Source organism: Lichenostomus cassidix, chromosome 3 (assembly GCF_008360975.1).
Source record: "Lichenostomus cassidix isolate B80296 chromosome 3, HeHo_3.0, whole genome shotgun sequence".
In the NCBI taxonomy this organism is placed as follows: domain Eukaryota; kingdom Metazoa; phylum Chordata; class Aves; order Passeriformes; family Meliphagidae; genus Lichenostomus; species Lichenostomus cassidix.
Window position 1 is genome coordinate 8,833,152 of NC_139483.1, and position 22,561 is coordinate 8,855,712.

At 42.3% G+C, this 22,561-nt stretch overlaps 1 long non-coding RNA gene across 1 annotated transcript in view; it reads right to left on the reverse strand.

Annotated features, from left to right (window-relative positions):
* Positions 1 to 257: 257 nt before the first annotated feature.
* LOC146438991 (uncharacterized) overlaps positions 258 to 22,561 on the reverse strand; it is a 207,858-nt gene continuing 185,554 nt past the window's right edge. The window contains exons 8-9 of the long non-coding RNA XR_014850610.1: positions 8,700 to 8,881; positions 258 to 802 (exon numbers count right to left, since the gene is read on the reverse strand). This is a non-coding gene — a long non-coding RNA (uncharacterized LOC146438991). The remainder of the gene's footprint in view (positions 803 to 8,699; positions 8,882 to 22,561) is intronic.

Sequence of the window (22,561 nt, forward strand, 5' to 3'; positions counted from 1 at the left end):
TTAGACCTAAGTTATTTTAAGCCACACGCTAAGCACTCTTAAACTTCCTCCCACATTATGTTTACCTTTTTTTGGTTGGTTGCGCCTTTATTCTTTTAAGAAATGACCCAAAAAAATGACCCACATAGCATGTTTCTGCAAGGAAGGACCATGGGCCAATTGATGCCTTTTTCCTCAAGCACTTGTACCCCATTTTTAGACAAGAAATACCCGAATTCAAGCCCTAGGATGATTTGTGGGCCAGTGTTAAAAGCAGTTTGTGAGTAGAGCCCTCCACACACATCTGTCCTGCAAAGGAGGAGATGTGAAGAGGCAGCTGGATCTTGGGGCTTGGTGACCATTTGGGAGTGTCACATGTCCCCACCAGAGCAGGCTGACAGAGGCTCCTCGCTCTTGATAAAACAGACATCACTCTACAATGGTTGCACAGAGAGTGCTCTGCAGAAAGGAGAGGCCCAAAGAAGGTCTGAATTTTGGGGATGGAGCTTGAGTGGGGCCAGAAGGACACAGAACTGCTGCGGAGTACAACCTCTTCCCTAGCAATACGGCAAACTTCTGCCAAGCCATGTTACACCCAGTGACACAGAGTGTAATATGGTCAAAAACTGGAGGAAAAAGAAGTTACTTGAAGTCTGACGAAATCAATACCTACGTTGCTGAGTGGTGGAGTTGCTGGTGCCAAGGAAATGGGAGCCAACACTCCCACGGGTCCTCCAAGCCACCCTGCGTGTGGCCAGCTCAGCTGGCACGGCAGTGTTCTCAAGGCTTTGGAATCAGCCTGTGTTTGGTTGGATCTGCTTACCTAAGGAGAGAATCAAGTGATGAGTTTTGTTTGCTTTCCTTTCTTCTCTTGCCTGTGTTACTTGGTTCTTTTATAATTGGGCTTGTACAAAATATTCTGTCAAGATGCATGTGGTGGAGCTGCCTCTGAGACTCCGAGCACACGCTAGTCCCACGCCCTCTCACACCCTCTAATAAGCTTTTTATTCTACTGTAATTAGCAACCAGGAACCAGCCCCTCTTTGCTTAAAGTCACAAACAGCCCTACACTTGATATTTTGTGCAGCTTTTGCTTTACCTGCTAATAGTCCTTTTCCCTCCCGGAATTGTTTTCATATACTCGCTGCCTGTCCAGTCACTACATGCTGAATTTGAAATCTCTGATTGCTTAATTAAGTAATTTTTACCTAAATATTCTATATTTCCATACCAAAAGATTCTATGCCCGTGAAATCAAGGCATACTTTCTGCAGAGCAGACACACGTGTTTTGGGGTGATGGACCACTGGGGTAAATGCAGCCCATCATATCCATATCCATATCCATATCCATATCCCTATCCATATCCCTATCCCTATCCATATCCAGTTTCCTGAATGTATTGTAGGTCCTCTTATTACATACATCCAAATTTCAGAGTAATATTTTGTCATGCAATGCCAGCATATAGAGTTTTATTCCTGCAGAAGACAGATGATTTCCAGTGGTCCCAAATAAGCAAGGCACTTATATCTTCCCTCAGTGAATTTGTATAGGCAATTAGGAGTCTCAGCCTCACTGAAAAAACTAATGAAAATAAGGTAGAATTAGGAATTTTAACCTAGTTCATGTGGACCATTTACAATATTTTATGGGCTTTATCTTCAAATATAGGTTGCACATAGGACACCTCTGCTTGAATTTATGCCAACTTAAACAGAAAAGGTGTTCAACAGGAGTGGTTTGGGTTATTAATAACTATTGGTAATTTTAAAGGATAAAAAATGTAGTGTTCACACAGGAATAGGATCCAAACTCCTTATGAAGCTGGTGGACTTCCCATTTAATATGACAGGCATTAGATCAGGCTGATTGCATCGACTGACAGGGGGACAGAAACTGACTTTTTTGGCTTCATAAAAGCAAACGTCTTTTTATCTGAATAATTATTATTATCATTGAAACAAAATGTATATTTTCGCAGCTTTTTATTTACAATGTAAAGTGCTTTCCACAGTAAATCAACAAATATGAGTATTCATGTCACCAAAAGCTGATGATTAAAAATAATTACTTTAATGGTAGCTGGCCTGATGCCAAACATGATTAGCTTTCGCATTTCAAGCATGATAGTAGATAATTTACATCTCCTTTCACACCAATACCAAACTACTCCTAATGGATTCTATTTTAGATTTTATGAATTAATAGAAATTTAGTGTCCAATTCAGTATATTATAGCCACCATTTGCTTTCAAAACCAAAGAATTGTTTCAAAAAAGGGCAGAAAGTAACCAAATCACAGGATAGGAAGCCAATAAACTCAGTTTCCTAGCTGACAGTGTCCTTGCCTGTGCCCTTAGAGCTGTCAGAGGCAGAGTGAGAAGAAAACTTTTTCCAACAGGCCAGAAAATCCTGTCAAGGGGGAAAACCCAAGGAAGTACCCAGACTGTCTCTATCAGAACACAGACAGATTGAAACCCTGTCCTAAACACCAAGGAAAATCTCCCACCCACTCCGGAGGACAGTTCTGGGGACAGTGAAGGAAACTGGACATTTGCCTTTTAAAAACATCACAAGCTGCTCAAGGATCTGGTGGGTCAAAGCAGAAAATATATTTACATTCTTCTAAAGGAGTTTTAAAACCAGTTGCCTTTTACCTACCCCTTAGGCCTGAGAACTGAGCCCTGAGCATATCCTGTGGGACTAAACACTGATGTGAGTATGCAGGATGCTCCTCACCCACCTCAGTTCAGGCTCAGGGTGTCAAAAGCATCCCAGTGTTTTGGGAGGAAGCTGTTTGTGAGAGGAAAATGAAGAGAAAAGAAATTCCACCTCCATCTGGTTTGGAAGGTTGTGCCCATAGGAAATGCGGAAGTTCAAAACACAGTGAGAAGACACAGTGAGAAGGTCAGAAGGACAGCCTTAGCTTTCAAATATGAGATCATTTCTTCTTGGCTGGAAATGAGCATACAGGATCACCAAGGCAAAAAATACCAAGGAAGTTCATGTGGAGGAGTCACTAGCTATGTGAAGCAGGAATGAAAGGTAAGATAACATCTTCTATATAGAAGATATCTTCACCTTTCATGAAGATAATAACCTTCAGCAGGCTGGAAGAAGATAGTTTAAGCTACCACAAAGAGTAAACCACCTTGGTGATTTGGTTTCCCTTTATTCTCAGGTCTCCATCTCTGACAGGTCCAGCAAAGTTCCAAGCTTTACTTGACTTCCAGCAAGACCAGGGTCTGAAAAGTGTAACTGCTTTTGGTGGCTACAGGAAGTTGGAACCTGTGTTTTCAAAGAACAAATTTGGGAACAGTATCCAAAAAATGTATAACTGAAAAGAAGCAAAGAGAAGTACTCTCCCTTTGCCAACCTATCCGATGTCCCTCAGTGCTATGGGAGAAAATTTCTGATGCCTGTAATTCCCTAAGACTGCTCAGGGCTGCAATAATGAACCCAGCCCAAGCTAATGGGTTTCACAGGACCTATAAACATCCATTTTCTGTTGCTGGTCACTGATTAAAAGAAAATATATTAGTCAAGTTTAAGCCTTCACCTTTCAGCATACTGCTGGCACAGCATATAAACACTTCTTGCGAAACCCTTCCAATTTACATTTCAATGGACCACAGCCCTCATCTACACTGGCATTAAAATGTCCAGCACTGGCAGCCTCAGACATACAGAATGGGTGTGGTACCAGCATCCCCCATGATGCTTCTTCTGACCTTCTGAAGGCTCCTATAGGTGCTGACAGCAAACCAAAGCTTCACAACACATCAGCTCTTGGTTTCTGCAGAGTCTCAGCCCCAGCAGCAATTAATGCAGATGGGGAAGATGGTTTTTACTGGACAGCCAGTGTAGTTTTCCTACAAAGGACAGTCATATCAGCTCTCAGAGGTTGCAGAGCAAATATCTGGAGGGGGAAGGTGCAGGGAAGAACACACAAAACTGGTGGGCTCTACCAGCTGGAGCAAATTTGGAACTGCTTACTTAGAGATAAAACCCAGTATCACAACAGGAAATCCCAAGGCCTGTTCCTGTCCCCTAGGCTAATTGCTGTTGGTCTGGCAGTACACCCCTGTTGCTGAGCCATCCCTCCTCACTAGAAAGAGCTCCCAACACCTCCCCCCTCCTTTTGCTTTGGCAGAAATCCGAGCGTATCCTCCGCACTCCGATCTAAAGTAAACCGCCATGTCATCGCCCTAGCACAAAAACACACAAATACCCTCCCACCTTCGGAAAGCAGCAAAACATTAAGCTTTATGGGTACAACAACTAATATAAAAAAAAAGCCTGACTATTTAATGCAATGTTGTGGTTGAGAATTTAACCACACAAAAGGCAGAAAATTCAAACGTACAATTCCCACAGAAACCATAACTTGGCCACGTTTCACATACACACGTCAAGGCAGAAACTTTAACAGCGCATTCCCCCAGCTGAATTATTGCATTTGCAGAAGAGGTACAGCTCTCCTCCTCCTCCTCCCTTTGCTTTTTTCACCTCGTTTTTTCTCATATACAAATCCCCAGTGGCAACGTTTATGAAAAATTAGGGAAAGGGGATGCCGAGGGGAGGCAGGGGGAGGGGAGCATGACTTTGGGTAAACACACATGCACTGGAGAGGGTTGAAAAGCAGCCCTTGGCCTCCAAACTGCTTCCAACTTCAGCTGGTTTGTGTCCAGGCCCCTGGGTTTAAGTTCTTTCCTGGGGCAATCACTGAAGTCTGCACCATAACTTGGCCTGATCACACAGCACCCAGCCCTGGACACCTTCCCCCCCTGCCCCAGGACTTAACCCTGGAGGGTGCTGCCCGACAGACAACCTGCCAAATGTCTGTTCCTTTCATAGCTCTTTAACACGAATTTCAATTTGGCCAAAGATCTACCCAAATCCACTTTGGCCAACACATTCCTGTTTCCCAAGTCAATGCCATGCAAGCAAACGAGGTGGTTCTGACTCCCTGCTTAGTGTGAACAAGCCATTAGTCTTTAGAGGGGAGGCTGAGTGAGATCAGCCCTTGCACCAGTCTGGAGTGAGGACATGGGTCATGGCTCTGGACCTAGTTAGGTTGCCTTCATCCCTCTACATCCACAGATGAAACAATGCCAATAATGCAAAAAAAACCCACCAATTCCAGACTTCTCTGCTCAGCTTTTAGAATAGTGACTGCTGGTGTTGTATATTTAGGCTTCCTCCATCTGCCAACCTTGCTGCTCCAGAGAAAGAGGTACAGCAAGCAATATGCTTTTTTCTTCCTCAATTTCCAGCCCAAGTTTGGAGTGGACATTGCTTGAATATCTTTACCTGTATAAGCAAATAGGCATTTGTACCCAGAGGGAAGATGTGGTTCCAGCCATTGATCTGGGCTACTTGCCTCACTTGGCCCCAGGCAGTCACAGAGGCCAGTATGGAATATGTTATACTTAATGTGCTGCACTGCATCATTTCTGGCTCTGAGGAGCCTGTCCTGAGTGGCCCAAGCAGTTGGAAATCTGAATTTCTTGGCACTAGTGAATTTCAGCTTGTAGAGGGGAGAAAAACGAGGTAAGTTCCCTATTCATTTTACAACAATTAAGAACATAAAAATAGATGAGCCATTCTGAGTCACTGATGGCCCATCCAACCCCGTATCTCGTCTCCCCCAGCGGGGAGCGCTGGGTGCGTCAGAGGCAAATATAAGCAGCATGGCAATTACAGTGATCCCTCCTCTGGTATAACCTCTCAGTTTCCAGCAATCAGCAGTTTGGGGACTTCCTGAGCCAGAGGTTGCATCTGGACCATCATGTTTAATAGCTCCCAGTAGACTTCTCCTCCATGAATTTGTCTAATCCCTTCTTGAACCCATTTATACCGTTGGCTTCTACAACATCCTGTGACAAGGAGTTTCACACTACAATCGTGCACTGAGGGTGTTGGGGAAGCAAGGGAGGGGGGAAAACTTCCTTTTCACTGATTTCAACTTGCTGCCTAATTATTTCAGGGAGTGCCCTCCCGTTCCAGTAGTATGAACAGCAGTAAAAAGTCATTGCTTGGGAACTTGCTCCCCACCATTTAGACCATTATCAGGTTCATCCAAGCTTCACTTTTATGGGTTAATCAGTATCTCATACAGTCTATTTACTGTCTCCCATAACAATTTAATTCTATATATTCACCACTTTTCTCTGTGCTTTTCTGTTATCACTGTAATCCTTCTGATACAAGAAATTTTTCTTTGGCAATGGATGGTCCTGATAACTAACCTGAGTGTATTTACCAGAAGAGTCTGGAATCCAAACTATTTACCCTGAAAATACAGGCACAGTTATAGAAAAAGAAAAGAGAAAGCTCATTTTGCACTTTGGTGGCTTCATTGACTTCAATTCAGCAACTGAGCTTTACTCAGATTTATGTCCAACCTTCTCTCAGCCACCCAAGATATCCCCTGAGCTCCTACATACACCTATATATAACAATACAATCGTATTACAGCATAATGATATATTATTTTTTTCAATAATTACTATAATTGAGTTATGTAATAACTCATAATTATATAGTAAAATGCTATGATATATAAGCATAACACACACACATATATATTTAACTTTTTTATACACATGCATTCATGCATATTATATGTAAGACAAACAATACAAGTTATAACTAAACATAACTTTCTTTGACTAATTTAATTAATTAATTCCCTAATTTAAGGGAATGTGTCCTAGTTAGAAGTTTATTGATATACATCTCTTTCAGGATCAGCATGCAGGTTTGAGGGGAAAAACGTCCTAAAACACCAGCTACACCAGCCTTGCACACTGCTTCTCAGGTGGTTCCCTCTTGCCTTTTCCCTCCTCACTCTACTCCTGCTCCTCTTTGACCTGACTTCTGCTGTCCTTTGCAAAAAGAAGATTTCATTGTGCCAGGCATGACTCCATAAAAAATGGCTTCTGTGCAAAACGCAGAGTAAGAGTAGACACAATGTCTTAAAATATCCAGCAGAAGTGAGTTTGTCAGGTCTCAGGGCAGAGACTGTAGCTGCCAGTAATCAAAAGAAAGCAGCTTCTGTCTCTGGTGCTGACTATTCCCTCATCTTTCCCCTTTTGCATGCATTTGCTTTGTTGTGAAAGAAGGCTTGAACTTCAGCTGCAAGAACAGACATGGTAACTCCAGACTACGTCAACTGTTTCTTTTCTTCCCCCAAAAAAGCATTAATCCTATTGATTTAAAGTAATTTTAAGAGACTTTAAAGCTAAAATGGATTTTATAAACATTTCGTGCAGTGAGAAAGAAAACCATATTAAAGTGAAAGGAGTATTTTATATTTACCACATCTAGTGTTTTAATATCCCTTCTTTCCCCTATCCATATTTTTAACGAAAGTTTAACAAAAAATATATAAAAGGATGCCATGAAGCCAAAATCAGATACCTCTTCTTTTGGTAAAGAAGACAAGGAGTTATAGTTCAATCTTGGCTAACAGAAGGTTTGAGAACCAGTTACTACCTGCCAGCAATTAAAGATATGCTTAACCAAATACCACATCAAATGACAACATCATACACCCACGTTACCATGGATGTGCCTTCGTGCAAGTGTGGAAATAAACATTTAAGAGCAATTAAATCTTAGTCAGATGCCAAGAAATAAAGAAATGTGAGTCTTGCTGTTCTCATGGACAACATCTGACCAAAAATTACGGAGCCTGATGCCTGATGAGGTTTCTGGGGCTTCTTTTTAATCTCTCATTGCCTTGGTTTGTTACTTCTTTCTTTGGGACAGATACATACACATAGACTTCTCTAAATATATTTATGTGTGTGTATTAAATACAAACATCCATTCTGCTTGAAAAGATTTTATGAGGGCTATTTAATGTCTGCACATCATAAAGAAGACTGAAAGGCACTCTGCATACACACTGTATCACTCTTATTGCACCTAACAGTCACTCACATAGTATCAAGCCAGGGAGATGTGAAAATGGGAAAACTCTCCCCTTGATGAAAGGTAAAGGCATGGAGGAGCAATCCATGCCAGGCAGCACAGGATCTCTTTTGCTGGCACCTGGCCCCTCACAAATGAAGCAAAGCAGTGCTAAGCACATTATTAATCTGTGTCAAATGCAAAGCCAACTTGTGCTCCTCCATGGGCAGAAATTCTGCCTGCTTGGCTCTGAGATGGATAACACCCCACAGAGGGGGTGCTGGGCAATGAAACAGTGCAACCTTGTGTGGGTTTTTTAAAAGGATTTCAAGCTAAACCTCAACGCCTCTGTGGAGAGTTTTCTTGCTGGACCAGAAACACCTGCACATTTTAGAATCTTTAAGGCTGGAAAAGACCTTTGAGATCATCAAGTCCATCAACCCAGCACCACCACCATGTTCACCACCAAACCATGTCTTCAGATGCCTCATTCACACAGCTTTTAAACATTTCCAAGGATGATGACTCCACCACTTCCCTGAGCAGTCTGTTCCAATGCTTTACAACCCTTCCAGTGCCCTGCATGTTTGGCTTCTGAGCATTGTGACTTGTACAGACCCAGGACAGCACAAGACTGACAGCCTGTAGAAGGCAGCCACCATAACCCATGCCTTGGAGGGACACCCAGTAGCCATCCTGCACATTCTGACCCTTTGAGGCAGGACCAGCCACACAGGTCCTCCTTGACACTGGTTTTTCTATCCTGTTCTTAAGGATGCCCAGTAGCAGACACTTACCAGGCTCCCCAGGCAACCTATTCCAGGGTTTCACCAAATTGCATCACTAAGGAGGTCCTTCCTACTGTCTAACACCACTTCTGTCCCAGGGATGGGGGACAGGGCAGGAAAATGAAGAGCAAACAGTCTATCCAGCCTTCATTAGCAGATGTGTTCTTCAGCGTCTTCTTGGTTGACCTTGTCTACTAAGACATACAGAGAGATAATAATAATAATAATTAGCACTTACATAGCACTTAATCCTCAAAGCACTTTACAAACATTAGCTAATTAACTAAAAGGCAGATTATATATGTCTCTGTACATATAAATAAATAAATATAAAAGATCTGGGAAGCCTGCCACATTCATCCTAGCAGAAGTAAGGCCCTCCAAGCTGCCTGCACTACACAAATCTTACTGCTTTCAGTAACACGTCATGCCAGCTTGGTTCAAAGCCCACAGATCAGCTTATGAGTGTGTACTCTGCCATCCATGTAGACCTGCAGAGTAGGGAAATTTCTTTAGGACAGCCATGAGATGGTATTAATTAAGCAGTCTGACTTAATTTAATACTCAATAGGCTTATTTTCCAACATGAGGAGTTGCTAATGACTGTAAATACTTGCATTACAGTTGCTAGCCAGTTTAAATAATTGCCAGATACCAATTAAACTCGCAGAAAAAGAAACAAGGTCAGGGAAATAGAAGTATTTTAATCTCCCACCATCTTACACAAACCCTGTGTATTTAATTTTCTTTTCCTTTCAACTCAAATTCCACATAATCTTATGGACATGCTCATTTTAGGAGAGGTTTCTCCTTAAACTGAGCTGCTTCACATGACAAGCCAGGGACTGATTTTGTCATATCCTTGAAAACTGTGGTGGTGGACCCAGAGCTTGTGTCAAAGGGGAGGTCAAGCCTGCACACCTGTGGGCTGACATGGGGACAGGGAGGCTGGGATCAGCCTCAAGGATAGGCTGCATGGAACACCACATTCAGCATCTCCTCATGTTCTATCTACTTATCCACACTTTGACACAGCTGTGGGCTGTCCCAGAGACATGAAGCCCAGCAGCAGTGGGCAATGCTCTCCTTGCTGGCAGTTCTGGCTGCTCTCATTTACCTCATGGACTTGGCAGCAGCGTTTTGTGCTTGCCTCCACCTTTCCCTTCACCTCCTCCTATTTTGCACCTTCTAACATTATGACTGAGCTTGAAACTCTGATCCATTCCAGACTAGTAGCCTGTGGCTGGTGATGAAACTCCAACAAGACAAAAAAATTCAGCAAATTAAAGAATGAGACTGTATGAAATGTAAATGGAAAGCCACCTTCCTGACTCGTGGGCAAGGTGGTTGCGACACAGTGAGATCAGATTCGTGCTTCACATTCCTCCCTTCGAGAAAAAGAGAAAAAAATCAAATTTAAATTGCTGTTCCCCTTGCACTTAGAAATGTGATTTGGCTGCAAATGTTGGCCGTGAAATTCCTCGCTGCTCTCAGCTTTTGCTTTCCCCTGGCACACATACACATGTGTACATGCAGCAGACACAAGGTGCCACACAACAACACCCACGTCAAATCAAGAAGATTTAAACCTCTGTGAGGGAAAAAAACCACAGAGGTCTACCTCTACAGTTCCTCTAGTGTAGTGGCATGGGCCAGGCCCAGTTTTCCTACAGTTAGAGTAACACCTGTTTCAACATTCTGGATCCTTTCCTCATACAGAAGATCTCTGCCTTACAAACCAGTTTTTACTCTGAATTTTCCTTAAGGCTGTAAAAAAACCCAAACATGTAAAAGAAGTGACAGGCAAAAGCTGAACATTGCCTATTTTCAAGAGAACTACAGATCCTTCTGCAACAGGGCAAGCATAAAACAAGGATACACCACTGCAGATCCATACTGTTACCCCTAGATTCTTATCATTTTACCTGACAGCAGTAATAGGACTTGTGAAATTGAAAAGGGGAACAAGAACCTGTCTCCAATTGCACAGGTATAATGTCCACAGAAGGCAACAGGAATCATACCAGGCAGCTGGGAGAATTTAAAGTTTTATACTGTAATTTATTCTCTTTTAAGAAAGGAATCAGACTTGAACACAAGCCTGATATGTGCTTGCAGAACACCTGAAATATTCCTACACCAAAACAAAAGCAGTAGTTGTATCATTTTTTATTTTATTTTTCCTAGTTTCAGTGAAGTCCCTCCCTCTCTGGATACAGCTGGACCATCTCTGCCAGAGGACATCCCTGGGGCTCAGAAAAACACTTCTAAAGAGGCAGATTTTTTTTTCCATTTGGAATGCAGTAGATTATATCAAGTGTCAGATATTTTCAAAACATTTCCCTAGGGACAGTACTCCTATAAATTCTTCACACATACACTTCTTAACTTTCCACTCTCTGAGTGCTGTGCTGTCCACAGACCTGCTGGTGTTACTGGAGGAATCAGTGTAAAGATTTGCACTGGCTGCAAATTGGACCAAGCTCCCAGTGCCTTTCAGAACTATGCACAAGAGAAAGCAGGCTGTATTTAAATACTTGAATCTATAGGATAGCAACTTTTTCACTTCTGTGAATACATAAGTTAAAGGAATTTTATAGTTGTTGAAATTACCAATTTAGAGGCTGACAGATCTTTAAAAAAAAAACCAAAAAACAACTGAGAAAAACTATTACTTTCCTTCTGGCTTGGTGATCACATAATATAATTTTGATATCTGCACATTTTCTCAGAATTAACACACTCAACAGATGTCCAGACAGAAAAGAAGTAATATTGTTCACAAAGAAGCACACTGCACAAATGGTGAACCAACATTAGAAAACTAAATCCACCTACATGTACTCAAACTTAATATGGTGTATGCACATATTTGAAAACATCTGTGTATAAGTTTCATTGTATTATAGAAAACCCTGGAGAAGCGTCTGGTATGTCTCCAAGGTCTTCAGATTATCTTTTCTATCCAAAGAGCCCATGAAATGAAACTTGCAGATCCACTGGCCTCGTTGTGCAGCATTTCCAACCTCTGAAGTTTGAGCTAAAGCCAACATGGGACTTCAGCAGGCTGAATAGATCTGGAAATGGAAGTGCTTGTAGAACACTTATCTTGTTTGGCTTTTTTCTTCAATAGGAGAACGTGCTCTCATGTTATGGGGTTCTCAGAGTCACAGAATGACAGAAAATACCAAGCTGGAAGAGATCCATCAGGATCATTGAGTCCAATTCCTGGCCCTGCACAGGACATCCCAACAATCACACCATGTCCCTGAGAGCATTGTCCAAACACTTCTTGAGCTCTCTCAGGGCTGGTGCTGTGACCATTTCTCTGGGGAGCTGTTCCAGTGCCCAGTTACCCTCTGGGTGAAGAACCTTTCCCTAATATCCAACCTAACCCTCCCTGACTCAGCTTTATGCCATTCCTTCTGGTCCTGTCACTGGTCACATCACAGCCTCCATTAGTCTGGAAATGAGGTGAAGAGGTAGTTCATAAGAAAAGAAGAGCAAAGGAGAATCCAAAACATTTGAAGGCGCTGCAGTGATATACCACCATCATATTCCTTATTCCATATTCCTCACTTGCTCCATGGCCTGCTGGAGGAGCAGCCCAGCCACTGAAGGGAGCCAGAGGAGCCCTTCCCTCGCCCTGGGGCAGTGCAGGAACAGAAACAGGAACAGAAACAGGAGCAGACTCAACCCCTGTGCCTTCTAACTCAGGGCAGGGAGGGAGGCAGGGAGGGCACACAATAGAGGGAGTTGCTTCTGCAGCCAGGAAGAGGAAGGAGAGCTGAGGAGGACTCAGCATGGCCTTAAGCTCCTGCTTTGCATGTTCCCACAAGCCAGAGGAACACCCACCTGCCCCTGGCAGGGAGATGATGTGTTCCGAGATAAATACTCACCCTGCCCACAGGCCTTCCAACACCCACAGCTACTGAGCTCTGCCCACACCTAATCCTCCCTTGCTGTAATTCCCTTGAAATAGGGCATTAACCAACTTTCTTTCCACCTGTCACAACCCACAGGGAAATCCCAGGATTCGCCCCACCCAGCCAGCCGTGGCATGGAAAGGTTGCAAGCACACAGCAGCCTCATCAGAACCAACCCTCATGAAATACTTGAAAAGAGAACACACAGAAGAGCTTCTCCCAAAAGATGCAAGTCCTCCCTTTGCTGTGTGAACTACTCTATGAAACCAATGTGCTATTTATGTCTAAAAATGAAAGGCAATAAAAAAAAAGAAAGAACTGTTTTATGTTGCTCAGCAAGCAATAGCACTCCTACATAACCCAACTCTTTGGAGTAAGGGTCTTTGCACACCAGTCTAACATTCCTTTGACTCCAGCAAAGTGGAATAAAATCTATTTCAAATATATTATTTGATGAAAGCAGATGTCAGCAGATACTGCCTATGTAATTGATATTTGATTTATTCAAGATTTATGCATGCTGTGCCTTAGATTTATTAATGATAATCCCCTGCTCTTGTGTTTAATATAGTGGAACCAAAACATAATTTGCTAGGATCAGTCAGAAATGCATCAAAGTGATTAACTCTACATGCAAACCATTATCCAGTGACATCCCTACTGTGCATAGTGCAAAAGGAGGCAATAATACAGTAATTGGCTTCACTTAAGCAAGTCAGATATTTGCTGTGATTGCTGGTAAAATTTGGTCCCTTTAATCTCAATGGTGCTACTTCTTCACATCCTTCATCTTCCCTTGATACATTCCTGTTTGCAAAAGAGTCAGAATCTTAAAATAATTTACAAAAAAAATTGAAAAGCAGCACAGCCAAAATTCCTCCAACAACCTGGTAATTTAACATGAGGAAACCATCAGAATCACAGTCAGCACAGCAGTGAAACTCAACTCTGCTCCTGAAAGCAGCTAAGAGGGTCTCTCCCCACTCCAGGAACATGTTATTTGCAGGTTGTTCATGGCATCCCTCTCACTGCAGGGATGGAATACAGAGCAGCACAGCAAGAATAGCTTGAAAAGAGCTCAAAGGAGGGATTAAGTTCAATGGGGAGGAGAAACGGTGACTCTGTGAGTAGTCACGGAGCTCGGAAAGGCACATCCTTGACTTCAGCTCCTCCTCACTGCTGGGTGCTAGTCCTCTATCCAGGGAAGAAGCAGGAGAGCCTGAGCTGTTGGGGCTGGAGACAGAGACCTGAATGAAGAGGCAAAGAGCAAAAAAGGCACAGAGAACCCCGGCTACATAGGCAGAGGGAAGAAAGCTGTTGGAATAAGGCAGCCTGTGAATTTTCTCACTGGAGTAATGACAGCCAAAGTCTCCATTTAGCCTAATTAATTTGTTCCACTCTTGAACAATACAATTTCGGTTACATGTCTTACGAGTTGTTACATTTCCAGGCAGATCCATTGCCATCGCAAGAGCAGCCATGTGTTTCTGTGTTGTGGAACTAAATTTTTATCTCCTGGACCTGCACAGTCATTCTGCTCCCAGTGACTTGCTGACCTACGGGTCTGGCTGGATTCCTTCTCTTCTTGCAAAACCCAAAAAAGCACCTTTACCTCTGAGTTCCTTAAGCATAACTCCTGAAGCTGTCTGGGGGATAATACTGCCCTAACAAACAGTAAATGTGGTGCTCTGACATTGTCTAATCAGAAAGGAGGTGTCTTGAGAGAGGAAAACTTTTTAAATGAGATGTTAAAATCCAACATCATTATCACTTACAGAAAGAACATGTGCTTAACACGATTTTTCTCTTTCTTTCTACCTGAAATGAACAAAATGTAACAAAAAAAACCCCAAAGTCTTGTTTCTCCTAGATACAAGGGTGATGTGCTACGATACAGAATTTCCTCACTAAAAAAGTTCATCCTGCATTGAGGGTGCTGGCTGAAGAACATGGTGCATGCAAGCCATAAAAAATTTGACATAAAATACAAAGTTCCAGCAGTGAGATCTGGACATTGGACCTTTGCTTTGTGACCTGCTAGACAGAAAAGAAGGACTCTCTGCATGGCCTGTTAGAGCAGATGCTGACAGGAGGAACAAGATAAAGCTGGGCAATTTTTATTCTCTCATCTTCTTGTCTTCCAAGAAGACAGAGCTAGGAGGCACCAAAATCAAGCAAGTCCCAGCCAGAAGAAAGGAAAAAAAAGGGAAGAGATAGCCTACTTTATTAGAAAATAAAAGGAATTCTAGATTTAGAGTAATTACTCTTGTTCTTGTTTTGTTCCCTCCCATCAAAACAGGCCAGCCTCCTTCCCTTAGCTGTTCCTGGATACCAGGACAGGAGAGTCTCTGCTAGTCCAGCATATGCCTCAGTCCATCAGCATTCATGGTTTTCACTTTCCTGCAACTATTTCTATACAGTACAAAAGAGTCCCCTTCTCATGGGCCATGTAATTCTCCCAGTATGGAGTTTGTGATCTAGCCAACTTCAGCAAGTCTTTCTCTTTTCTACCTGGATATTTAAATACGAAAAGTTGCTCTGCATTTCCAAATGATGTGGCTGACAGGCTGAGAAGATGACATCAATCCTCTCTGGTAGGAATGGTCTACTGTTCCCTACTGAATTTATCGTCGAACAAAATGAAAAAAAAAATTGATAGCTTCAATTAAAAGAGAATTCATATCACATGCAATTTAAAAACCCCAAATCTTCATTAATATACTTTTTCCAGATTGAGAATAATCACAGCCATCTGGAGATCAAACTATAAAATGAAGACTTGTGCTATAAGAAGGAATCTTGTCACTCAAACATTGTACAACTTCATCCTTAAAAAGATTGCTAACACTGATATTATAATGCTCTGCCTCATCCTTCTTCCAGACTGCTTTATCCTACAAGTTGTTCCAGAGCACTCCTGGTGCACCCACGGAACATCTGAGACAGGAGTAGCTCCTGATTACATCATTTCACTGCCAAGACACTAACAAGAGAAAGGAAAGGAATTACCAGGAGCAGAGGAATCATACATTAGGAAAGTGAATACCAAAACCCAGACAAACAGCCTACTCATCTCCATGGATTCAGAAAGTCCCAGAGACAGCCACTGTCCTCCAAGCCAAACAATCTCCAGATGGGGTCCCCTCTCCCCAGAAGGCTAAATCCAGAGAAGACACCTCACAGAGCAACTGTAGACACTACCAAGAGAGAGGCTTCTGGACACATAGAAATATCCTCCAAATACTCCTTCCTTCTCCAAAGCTGTATGACTGCAGCCTATCTTCACCTCCACTTTATGCCTTCCCTTCTTCCACCCCTCCTCTGTTACTTTTCCAGACAAACTGACCTCTTTTTCACAAAATCCAGCTTGTTCCACCACACTGGGGAATTGAAAGGGCCTCACACTGCTCCAATAGGGGCATCTTCCACCCACCCTGACTGTGCTCCCTTTCCCATTTCCACTGGAATATCCGTGAAGACAAGAGGCACCTGCGGCTCCATGCTCATGCAGCGAAGGATGTTTGTGTTAACCTCAAATGCCCTACAGTAATAAACACAATTCATGACAACTCCCACTTCCAAAGCTCAATGAAACAACCCTTTGCATTTTAATGGCACTAATTAAGCTCCTTTACAACACAAAACCAGAAAACTTCAGACCGCTTTTGCTTAGCCCCGTTTGAAATGATCAGTACTTTAAGCTTCACTGTCCATCCCCCAACACACACTCACACAAGAAACCAAACTTGCAGCCTCTTGCATCTCAGAATCATAGGACAGTCACCCAGAAATCATAGGATAAGCTGAGAAGGAGTGATATACTGAAAATACTCTACTTCAAAACTAATTTTTTACGCCTTCATGGATGTGATACTCTCTAATGGCCACATCTTCACGGTCTTTTCCATAGACAGAAGGCCTAGCTCTTTAAGGGAAAACTGAGGATTTTCTTTGAATGCATGCCTTCAGGAATTGCAAGATCAAGGGAAAAATGAAAGCAAATGCAAAACATCAAGTATCAGAAGAGTCATGGTTAAAGAAGAAGAATGAGCTGACAATCAGGACAGAAGGTCAGTTCATTAGGGAAATTCTGATACAAAGCACAGGAAATTTTTCTCAGGAAAACCAGGAAAATAACAGCTCAAATTAAACCACATATGTTTTGGTGTTTAAAAAGAGATGCCCTTATTTAAGAAGTGCTTAAATTATATAAATGGTTAATCAGACAAGCAACATTAATTCCCTACGACTTCTTCTGCCCTTCCATATTGTTACTGGGGCAAATATCACCCTAATAAAAACCCTTTCCATCACTGCACAGCACAAGAGGCTTGGACACACAGAAGTATTTCTCATCTGTGCAGCTATCCAGAACACAGATCTTTGAAAAGACTGGTGCAGACCCAAAGCAAGCAATGGGCTGACAGAACTTGTGCCCCACCAGTGAGTCAGCTTTGAAACCAGCCCAAATTTCCATGCCCTTCAAGGCTTTTAGATGAGCTGATGGAGGACATTGACAGTGGGAAAGAACAAGTTGATAAGTATTAATCTGTTTAAACTCACCGCTAAGCTATAATTATAATGCCTGGAAAATTGTCCTACATTCCAAACACACAAGGAGAAAACGTGAAATATCATTTTCAGCAGTGACATAATTCAGCTTTGACAATCCTCTAAACAGGGTCTCCCAGGGAAAACCATCTCTCTGGGTCCCTTCAGTGGTGAGCCATGTCTCTCTTGATATCATTTGTACCATTCATTTCCTCGGTGGTTTCCAAGTTACCCCCTCCACTACCCACATCTCTGAGCCCAACAGAGCTGAGCAGCTCTTTGCTTACAAGACACCCTACAAATACTTTATAAAAACATTTATTAAAAAAATGGTGGCTCTGAAACCCTCTTCCCCTAGGAAAAGGACTACTTGCCTGACCATAAACAGGCCACAAGTTACAGGACAGAGGTACAAGACATGAGCCACCTGGGGAAGGAAAGGGACCACATGGCACTGCATGAGCTGGGGCTAATGAGCAGGACTAGTCCCTTGCAATAAATCCATATCTAAAGACTGCTCCTCTGAATAAGGACATTTTAGGGAGATGAGGATGTTAAAAGGATATGGCGTCAATGATTTAAGACAGTGAGTGTCTCCTTTGAGCTAAGTGTCCCTGCCTTGGCAGAGAGATGATGGTATGCTGGAAATATTAAACTAGCAGCCTCCGTGGAGATACATAGCTGCAAGTAAGAACAGAATTTGAAACCCTGTCTTCAGGATAAGTCATCAAACAGATCCTCCTAAACAGCAGCCAAATATATATCCGCATCTACTGTTGTAGGTGTTAATGGAACAGCTCCCAAATATGAATGCTGAAATAACATCCTGATCTCCTGTAACCAGAGCTAAGAGGATTTGCCATTGATATACCAGCTCTGAGCTGGATTTAACTTCAAAATTCTCAAAAGCCCCTGCAATGGTATAAAGCACGTTTTTGTGTCGAAGGAATCCAGAGGAGTGCTTCACATGGAGCACTGGGCAATACGTAATGAATTCCACATTCTAGCTTTGTCCCCAGAGAAGGCTTCCACAGATTCCACAATGGAACAAGAGGTTTATTGAACAGGACAATGTGAGAGGAAATCTATTTTACAACTTCAAGCAAGCTTCTGTCCGCAGAGGATGAACAAAATTTGCTGCTGAAAAGAAAACTAATATTAAGCAAAAGAGCCTAGATAGAAAAGGAACAGACTGTCACCTTTTGTAGCTCTTCACCCATGTATTTGTTATATGTGTGCCTGTCCTACACACATCTCTGTGTATCATGTACACAGAGATATTATACAGAAGCACTCTCCAAACACAAAGGAGCTAAAAACGGCATAATCCTGTCCTCTGGAAGTTCTCGGTATGGAAACAGTAATTAGATAATTCTACATTTGAATGTAGTACAGTTAATCAGAGCTTTCCCAGAGGCATTTTAGAATTAGGAGGAATGCTATTAAGGAATACAAATGTTTTATTTCCTAAACTGCCAATAAAAGGAGATGATCAACTCAAAAAAAAAAAAAAAAAGAGGCAATGGAAATAGGTTGCTTTAAAAAGAAAAAATTCAGATCAATTCATTCCAATGTCGTGAACCTAAACAGGATGTCATTGTGCCAGGGAATTAATTGGATTGTAAATAAAAGTGAAACTGATCAGTAAGTTTTTATTGCTTGTGATGAGTGAAATGCATGGGGTGTACAAGAAGCATAAACGATGAAAGTTGAATTTGTTCTGAAAAAATTCTTTCAGTTTGAATAATCTGCAGGGTACTAATGGCACTGGTAAGAATTTTTATTATAAACATATGAGGACAGTGTGAATCAGGAATAAGTCTATTTAAACCAATGGGATTGCACTGAGGAAACATTTTTGAGGGCTGCAGAATGGAAACTAACTGAGATCTACATACCCTTTTCATGAGAGCAGAATGGGCACCACAGTTCTCTTTTAATTTTTCCTCCTTGCTCCGTACTCTTTTATGTGCTCTTACAGAAAACTCTTTTCTCGAGCTGCTGGCCCTCCAGACAAGCTCAGGTCTGGGTGTTCATGTCTGACTGTGGTGACAACATCCCTCTCAACTAAAACAAAGACAGCTACCAGCAAAGCCAGCCAGCTGGAATGAAGGACTCACTGAACTGAAGGATGCCAAAGAAATGTAAAATAATGGAACCTCAAATCTTTCCAAGAGGTGACCTGGGTGAGACAGAGGCATTGAGATGGTGAGGAAATGGGGGCAATCTCTCTAAGAGGAAGCCACGTGAAGTCAAGGACCACAAAACAGGAGAATCAGAGTGAGAAGGTATGCCCTCACTTTGTATTTTTGCCAGGATCTTGTGCCTCCTTTTTCAAGGAGCAGAAAAGAGTAGATTCTCAGGAGGTTTGTTAGAACAACCAGCTCGTTGCAGGTCATACCTGATAAAGGGAGGTGAAGGACAAGGACTCACTTCAGCAGTCCATCCTAACCAGGAGAGGGAGAAAGTCCTGCCAGCTTCAGGTGCTAAAGGATGGAGGGGGAAGCCGTGAGGGATTAGTGTCCTAACTCAGCCACACTAGTTAGAAGATATAAATACAGATTCTCCTCTCATCTTGCCCCTCCCCATTATCTAGAGACCTAAAAAGGCTCATAAAACCTGCATGTAGTATTATGAATACTCAAGGCAGACCAATTGAAATTGAGTAGAGCTACATAGTGTCATCACACAATAAAAGTGTGATTGCCATCTGAAACCTGCTGGGGTAGAAGCCCAAGGAAAGAGAATATCTTCTCATATTTATTAACAGATAACAGTGGCACAAAGCTATGAGTTTATTTAGGCTTGGAACGAGCACCAAACTCGTAACTAGCCAAGCACTTATATCTTGGGATGATCCTCTAAGAGGAGGCACAGCAGTGCCCTGCTGCTCAGATCTCCTGAGGATTTACTGCATGGAAAACAACACTACTTGACTTTCTTGCTGCAGACTGGATTTCTGCATAGCATGGGACAGCTGCACACAGTACTTTAATAGTCTTTCCTATGGAGCCTAAAAGGGTTTTAGGAGATCTGTAATGAGGGTTTCAGGAACTAAAACTCAATTTGTTTATCCTATCTCTCAGGGAAATAGCTCAAGGAAAAGCAAAACAGGGACAGAGGAAGAGCACATGCGCAAAGGAGATGGACTCCCCTAGAAAAACATGGCATACTAATTCATTCTGATCTTGCTATTTAGTACCTGCAAAGTCTACCATTATGCATTATTAAATTCATGTATTATTGAATCACAATCCTTGTTGCCTGGTAAGAAATGTGGATGATTTCTTAGCTTAAATTAAAGCACTGCTTTCCTTATTTGAATAAAACTGCATTACTGGCTGCCTCTCATGGTAATCAGAAAACTGCATTAGGCAGGTAGTACTGTATGAATTAAAAAATAATGAAACAAGACTTTTCAGTCAGACATTGTTCCCTCGCCTGCTTTTCATGACAGCAGATTCCCTACTCTGAGTTGATAAGACAACAGCAAATGAAGATAACAACATGAGAGCAAAATCATTCACTCTAATAGGCTCCACCTGTGCAGGCTCCAGCTCATTTACATGACTGCAGAAAAATTAGAAATCATGCAGCAATTAGTCTCTTCTAGATTATGCACTGTGTCAACTGATACCACTCTGGAGAGCACTAGTGCTAAAATGGTTTCAAAAGATAAATCTACTAGCCTGTGCAAACATTTTTAATTACCTGGAAAACTGGATTGCCTGTTTAGAAAACTCTGCTGTAAATGAGGCTGCCCACACAGCCCTGGAATCAAATGTCACCAGCTTCAAATGTTTATATAACTGACTTTTATAATGCCTGATGGCTTGGTGAAACAGAACCACGTATCTTCTTTTGCTGCTGTGCAGCCGAAGGAACATCTCTTTAGAGAGAGGTAATGGAATCGAGGTGAAAGGAATTCTTCTTTCTCTTTTTTCTGTTAGCAGGTATTGATTCCTTTAGTCTCAGATCTCATCATCCACTCTGGTCATCCATTGCAAAACGATGATCATTCACAGCACCGAGCAAACCCAGCAGCTATTTACAGGACAAAAATTAAGGGCTGCATTGTGAACCCTGCACTCTCCCCAGTAAGGAGCTCTTCACCTAAGAGGCCCAGTGAAGTCAATTTAACTGCTTATGAGCAGTTGCTCATCCTTGTGAGGAAGCAGCTCACAATCTGGGCTTCAATTCTCTGCCAGGGTTAGCATATGTGCTGGTGGAAAGGCAAGTCTGCATGCCCAGCTGGTGCAAATCTGCAGCTCTCCCAAACTCACAGAAGCTCTGCAGATTTGCAATGAGCAATGATCTGGACCCCTCACACAAAGCATGTGCTCTCCACACCTTGGCTGCTCTTAATGAGGTTTTGAAGTCACCTATTTGAAAATGGTGTTTCTTTGGTATGTTTAAATCTTTCTCAAAGAAAAAAAAAAAAGTCTTAGAGTGATTGGAAAGGAAGAGAGCAATGAAAGCACCATAATTTTGAGAGCTACAGAGTTCAATTCAGAGCCAGGTCCTTTCTGTTTATCTGACTCATTCTCTTAAGAATTCCAGAGCAAGGAAATACCTGACTGTGAAGACTGCAACCTCTAGGACTGCTCTTGGGTTCATATTCTGTATCTGATATTTCCACAGAGTGTAATAATGTGGCTTTATAATTAGAACTGGATGAACTCATGAGAGGCCACCTTAATGACACAGTCACAGCTTTGATTATGTAAACTGTTCCTGCAGGCTGACTTTAAATGCAGGCTCTAACCCTTGAAATTTTTCTTTCCCTTCTCAAAATACTGCCCATGTCTTTTTGTGTCACACAGAATAAATTCTACAGTTCATACAAGAGGATTTGGTGAGGGCCACCCCCATCCCCACAAGGTATTTACACAGCTCATTTCTGATGTAGCAGCACATCTGCGTTACTCTCAATTCAAAACCACTGAATTATCCCTTTTTAGTTTTCCAGACTTCTTCTTACAGTTTTTTAGTTTTGAAACCCTTGCCTGAGCATCTTCAGCATTTCCAGTTACAAATTAAAGACCTTACCTTTGTTGTCAAAGCTAGGTCCTTATAAGTTGGACAATTTCCCTTGGTTACACCTGGGAAATATAAGTGCCACGAAAGGACAGCTCCCCCAAAATAGCCAGAGATCCTTCAGAGCTATCAGGTGCACCTGGAGCTGCAGTGCTGTGACAGGGATGAGCTGAACTGGGGAATGTATTGCCACAGGAGGATTTGAATATTAAAAGGTTAGTGTGGAACCAAGAAAACAGACTGGAAAGGATGAGGGGGCTGAGTGCAGCTGTCCTGATATATATCTTAAAAGATACCTTATTCTTCCCCTAAGCAGCCCACAAGCTCTGTGGGCAGATCCCCGTGAGTGGGACATCA